The following is a 6,121-nucleotide window of genomic DNA, read 5'->3' as shown; positions in this document are numbered from 1 at the left end:
TGAATCTATCAAATGTAAATTACATCTTTGAGTCTTGAATCCATTACATAAATTACAATAAGGCAGAAATTCTTACTATAAGAATATGATTGTTTTAATTCCTGGAATAGAGGAAACTAATTTTTTTTTAATGTCTTTTCTAAGGCTGCACCCTCAGCATATGGAGGTTCCCAGGCTAAGGGTCTAATCGGAGCCACAGCCGCCGCCCTACACCACAGCCACAGCAACACAGGATCCAAGCCACATCTGCGACCTACACCACAGCTCAAGGGCAATGCTGAATCCTTAAGCCACTGAGCAAGGCCAGGGATCAAACTCACAACCTCGTCGTTCCTAGTCGGATTCGTTGACCACTGAGCCAGGACGGGAACTCCTATTTAATTATTTTTAATTGATAATGACATAAAGTAGAATAAAATCTCCAGAACAAGGAAATAAAATTGGGAAAGAAGAAAACAGGTGATCCAAGCATACTATTTTCTAATCTTTCGTATGAGAAAATGAAGAGGGATGACTATTATGGAAATTGATATATTGTGAAAAAATAGGCTTGAGTCTAGTATTTAAAGTTATAAAGGTAAATACTGGAACCCAAACAGAATACATGCCTTTAGATTCAAAGGAGAAAAAAAATGTCCATGTAGCAAATAGTGAGAAACAGAAAACATAGAGAGGAAATATTAAAAATACACATGCACAAATATATTTTCAGTTAAATATAATCATTTATAATACACTTAGACAAATTTACTAAAGGTAAAAATTCTCATACTGAACTTTAAAAAAAAACAAGTATATGCCCATTTACTAAAACAAAATGACTTAGAGAAGCAGAAAGTAAAATTACAAGCAAAATGACTAGATAATGAGTAAAATGATGGCAAAAAAAGAAAGTAGGAGAAGGTGTATGCTACTACTACCAGAGAAATGTGAATTCAAGGAAAACTCACTAAGTTATACATAAAGCTCACTTCATCATGATGAATTTTATAATCCACAATGAAAAGATCTCTCTCATGACCTGGAAAAAACTGGCAGAAACACATTAATAACAAGATATTTTGGAGTTCCTGTCCCGGCTCAGTGGTGATGAACCCCGACTAGTATCCATGAGGACGCAGGTTCGATCCCGGGCCTCACTCAATGGGTTAAGGATCTGGCGTTGCTATGAGCTGTGGTGTAGGTCGCAGAGGTGGCTTGGATCCCACGTTGCTGTGACGACTATGGTGTAGCCCGGCCACTGTAGCTCTGATTCGATTCCTAGCCTGGGAACTTCCATATACCACAAATGCGGTCCTAAAAAGACAAAAAACAAAAAAACAAACCCTCACTGTCATCAAGTAAGACTAAACAAAACAAAACAACTCCCCCCAGACATAGAAGTCTGAATAATAGGATGAACAGGGTTTTATTATTATTATTATTATTTTGTCTTTTGTCTTTTGTCTTGTCTTTTTAGGCCACACCTGTGGCACATGGAGGTTCCCAGGCTAGGGGTCGAATCAGAGCTGCTGCTGCCAGCCCGCACTACAGCTGCAGCAACAGCAAAGCCAAGCCTCGTCTGTGACCTACACCACAGCTCCAGGCAAGGCCAGATCCTGAACCCACTGATCGAGGCCAGGGATCGAACCCAAAATCTCATGGTTCCTAGTCGGATTCATTTCTGCTGCACAACAAAGGGAACTCCAAAGTTAATCTTATATGTGCAGTTCTCATTTTGCATCCTGAAAAGAAAGAAAATACAGCACACTATCTTTTTAAAAATAATAGCGGACTTACATGATTTTACAATATACTAGATCACAAAACCTCAACAATTTCCAAGAAGTGAAATGGAAGCCACGTTCTAAAGCTATAATAAAACTAAAAATAATAAAGTTGAAGCAAAAAAATATTAATACCCAGGCTGTCGGAAATGTAAAAAAAAAAAATCTGTTTTTCCTTATTTCAAAGAGGAAATCAAACTAGAACTGCAGCCTATCTAGGAAATTACAATAATGAGGATATTATATATCAAACCCCAGGGGAGCAGGTCAAAACTGAAGGCAAAGTAATAACCATATCCCTAAACACTTCATGCAAAAATGAATCAAGCATTTGAGTCGGGGCGGAACTAGAAAAATTAATACAAAACTTAATGAAAACATAGAAGGGAAAAAAAAACCACAGAAGAATTGATAATGAATTCAAGATTTAGGGGTTTTGAAAAGCAAAGTAAAAAGACCCCAGCTAGCATGATCTCTTTTTAAAAAAAGACAAGGGTGGGAGAGCACAAATACATAAAATGGGGATTAAGTAAGGGAAATAATTCTAAAACAATACATTTGCCAACTCTTGCCAGTTTACAGTCTTCTGGGAAAGGACACCTTCTTAAAACTAGACGGAAGAAAAAGTGGAAAGGCTAACTCCGTAATTTGGGTAAAAATTGGAAAAGCTGTCTGTGAACTATTCCCCCACGAAAGCCTCATGCTCAGATGGTTTGATGGTAATTCTTTCACATTTAAATGCTTCAAGGGCCTGAGTGGATGGTGGTACCTGCCACTAAAGCCAGTTGTGGGAGTGGGAGCTAAGTGGAGGCAGAGCTTCCACTGAAACTCATGAGCACGTTTGAATTTGGAAATGCCTTTTCAGCTACACGTTCTGATCTCAGAGGAACCATAGGAGCCAGAGACACAGCTTTGGCGATGAGAGCCTACAAGCTGTGGAGATGCCGTAGGTGGGTAATCTACACCATTGAGAAACAGGGAAGAGACACACCAACACATAAGGGTTAGTGGAAGGAAAATAGCCCAAGAAAGGAATCAGAGATTTAGGTAGTTTGTGACTTGACCCATGTCAGTGAAAGACAGACCCAGGGAAAGGGACCAACCCATCAAATGCTGTAAGGACATGAACTTGGTGCAGGCTGTTCGGTAGAGAGACTGGGGCAATGGTGAGAACACAACCAACAAGTCCCAAATGGAAAATATTCCTTTCACAAGTAATTACTGAACACCTACAGAGAAAAGGCACAGAGGAAGAAGAAAAGGATGTAAACTTTATGTCCCTTAACATTAATGGAAAAAAAAGCAATCCACGGAGTTCCCTGGTGGTCTAGTGGTTAGGATTGGGTGCTTTTACTGCTGCCGCCTGGGTTCAGTTCCTGGTGTGGGAATTGAGATCCTACATCAAGCTGTGGCCAAGAAAATGAAAGAAAGAAAAACATTTCAATCTATTAATTAGGAGTTCCTGTTGTGATTCAGCAACAGGAACCTAGTACCCATGAGTATGTTGGGGCAATCCCTGGCCTCACTCAGTGGGTTAAGGATCCGGCATTGCCATGAGCTGCAGTGTAGGTCTCAGATGCAGTTTGGATCCTGAGTTGCTGTGGCGTAGGCCGGCAGCTGCAGCTCCAATTTGACCCCTAGCCCGGGAACTTCCATATGCTGCAGGTGCGGCCCTTAAAAGAAAAAAAAAATATTAATTAATTTTTTAAAACTATTCAAGGGCGTGGAGAAAAAGGGAAAGCCTCTGGGTTCCTTCAGGTGCTAACTATTTACTTACTATTCCTCAGATCTAAAACTATCCTTCAGGGCTTGGCTAAAAACAGAATCCTTTGCCCTTCAGATTCCAGCAGGAGGCGCTAGAGGGGGAATGTCAGTATCTGCCCTGGTTCTGAGTCCAGGTCCCTGGGCTCACCTCTAGGAGCCTCACTGCCCCTCTTCAGAGTGACAGGGCAGCCAAGTAGGACCCCTCCTCAGAGGTCTAAGCTCTGGCTCCAAGAGGGCTCTCCACGCCCTACAGGGGCAAGCTGCCTCCTGAACTCTGGGTTAACCGTGGTAGCTCCTCTTCCTTTCAGCCCATCAATACCTGGATAACAACCCTCCGTGTTAAATCCCTCTGCTTGGCACATCTAGTGTGGTTTTTGTTTTGATGGCGGGACCCTAACATATACAAACACCGATAGCAAAGCCAGAGAAAAATATCACACACACACACAAACACACCAGGCCAAGCTCAGTATCTCAATAATAAATATCGACACAGGTGCTTAATAAAATATTAGCAAACAGATTCCATAAAGATAAATACACACGAAAAATAAAGTGCATTTATTCTAAATAGATTTCAGAGGCCTCAATAGATCAAAGAAAAAAGATCATCACAAGTAGAGTCATTAAGACATTTGATAGACTTTCAGAGCCTTTTCTGTTCTTTTATTCAGTGTAGTTCCTCTTTTATTGATTTTAATAAGACACTGATTTACAGTGTTGTGTTAGTTTCAGGTATACAGCAAAATGATTCATATATATAGTTATAGAGTTATACATATAGATATGTCCTTTTCCAGATTCTTTTCCACTATAGGTTATTATGAGATATAAAATATAGAATTTTCTTTTGCGGTGCAGGGGAAATGAATCCAACTAGGAACCATGAGGATTCGGGTTTGATCCCCGACCTTGCTCAGTGGGTTAAGGATCCAGCCTTACTGTGAGCTGTGGTGTAGGTTGCAGACGCGGCTCAGATCCCGCGTTGCTGTGGCTGTGGTGTAGGCTGGCAGCAACAGCTCCAATTCCACCCCTAGCCTGGGAACCTCCATATGCTGCGGATGTGGCCCTAAAAGGACAAAAGACAAAAAAAAGATATAAAACATAGTTCCCTGTGCTGTACAATAGGTCCTTCTTGTTTATTTTATATGTAGTAGTGTGACTCTGTTAATCCCAAATTCCTAATTTATCCTTCCCCTGCTTTCCACAGCCTTTTCTAATTTCAGGAAGAAGAAGAAAACAAAGTTAGAAAAAAAGTTCTTTATGTTTGTATTTGCATAAAATATCTCTGAAAGGACACTTGAGAAACTGATAACTTTAGTTCTTCTGGGGAAGGGGTGCAGAGGATGGGGGGATGTTTTTTCTTATACCTTCTTATTATAGCTTTTCTTTTTTTCTTTTTTTGTTTCTTTTTAGTGCCACACCCAAGGCATATGGAGGTTCCCAGGCTAGGGGCTGAATCAGAGCTACAGCTGCCAGCCTACACCACAGCCACAGCAATGTGGGATCCAAACCCAGTCTGCAACCTACATATACCACAGCTCAAGGCAATGCTGGATCCCTGACCCACTGAACAAGGCTGGGGATCGAACCCAAATCCTCATGGATCCTAGTAGGGTTTATTAGCCTCTGAGCCACGAAGGGAACTCCTTATTATAGCTTTTTTTACTTTTTTTGTTTGTTTGTTTTTTAGGGCTGCATCCATGGCATATGGAAGTTCTCAGGCTAGGCGTTGAATCAGAGCTACAGCTGCTGGCCTACACCACAGCCACAGCAACCCGAGAACCAAGCCGCATCTTCAACCTACACCACAGCTCAAGGCAACGCTGGATCCCTGACCCACTGAACAAGGTCAGGGATTGAACCTGCATCCTCACAGATACTAGTTGGAATCATTTCTGCTGCGCCACAACAGGAATTCCCTGTGTCTTTTGAACTTTGAACCATGAGACTGTATTAAATGTTCAAAAATGAATAAACAGATTTAATGTTAAAAATAAAAAAAATTTAAACATGAAAAATAGCAAAATAGGATTACATTAGTATTTCTTTTATGCACGTGTGGGCACAGACACACATTATAGGTGTAAAACAAGGGGCCTTGACTGTTGTTGAACATTATTCTGAAAGCATTGAATGATACTATTGATCAAGAAGGGGCTCCATAAGAGAAATAAATGGTTGAAATTAGGAGGGAAAGTTATGTGTTCCCTGAAAATATGGTTGAATGCCTAAAAAATCTAATTCAATAAGATGGCTGGTTAAAGAACCAACAGATTGGTGATAGGTGGGTAGGTAGATAGAAGATAGGTAGTTAGGTAGATAGGTGATAGATGGGGATTAAAAGCTTTCCTAGAACAAGCAATAACCCTTGTATTAAGATCAGGCAGAATCCAGTTAAGAATACAGAAACTGAAATTCTTACGGTGGCTCAGCAGTAACCCGACTAGTATCCATGAGGATGCACATTTGATCCCTGACCTTGCTCAGTGGGTTAAGGATCTGGTGTTGCCCTGAGCTGTAGTGTAGGTCACAGCCAGCAGCTGGGATCCCACGCTGCTGTGGTGTAGGCGGGCAGCTGTAGCTCTGAT

The sequence above is a fragment of the Sus scrofa genome, chromosome 13 (assembly GCF_000003025.6).
Source record: "Sus scrofa isolate TJ Tabasco breed Duroc chromosome 13, Sscrofa11.1, whole genome shotgun sequence".
Taxonomy (NCBI): Eukaryota; Metazoa; Chordata; class Mammalia; order Artiodactyla; family Suidae; genus Sus; species Sus scrofa.
The sequence above is the reverse complement of the archived record's forward strand: the minus strand, read 5'-3'. Positions refer to the sequence as shown.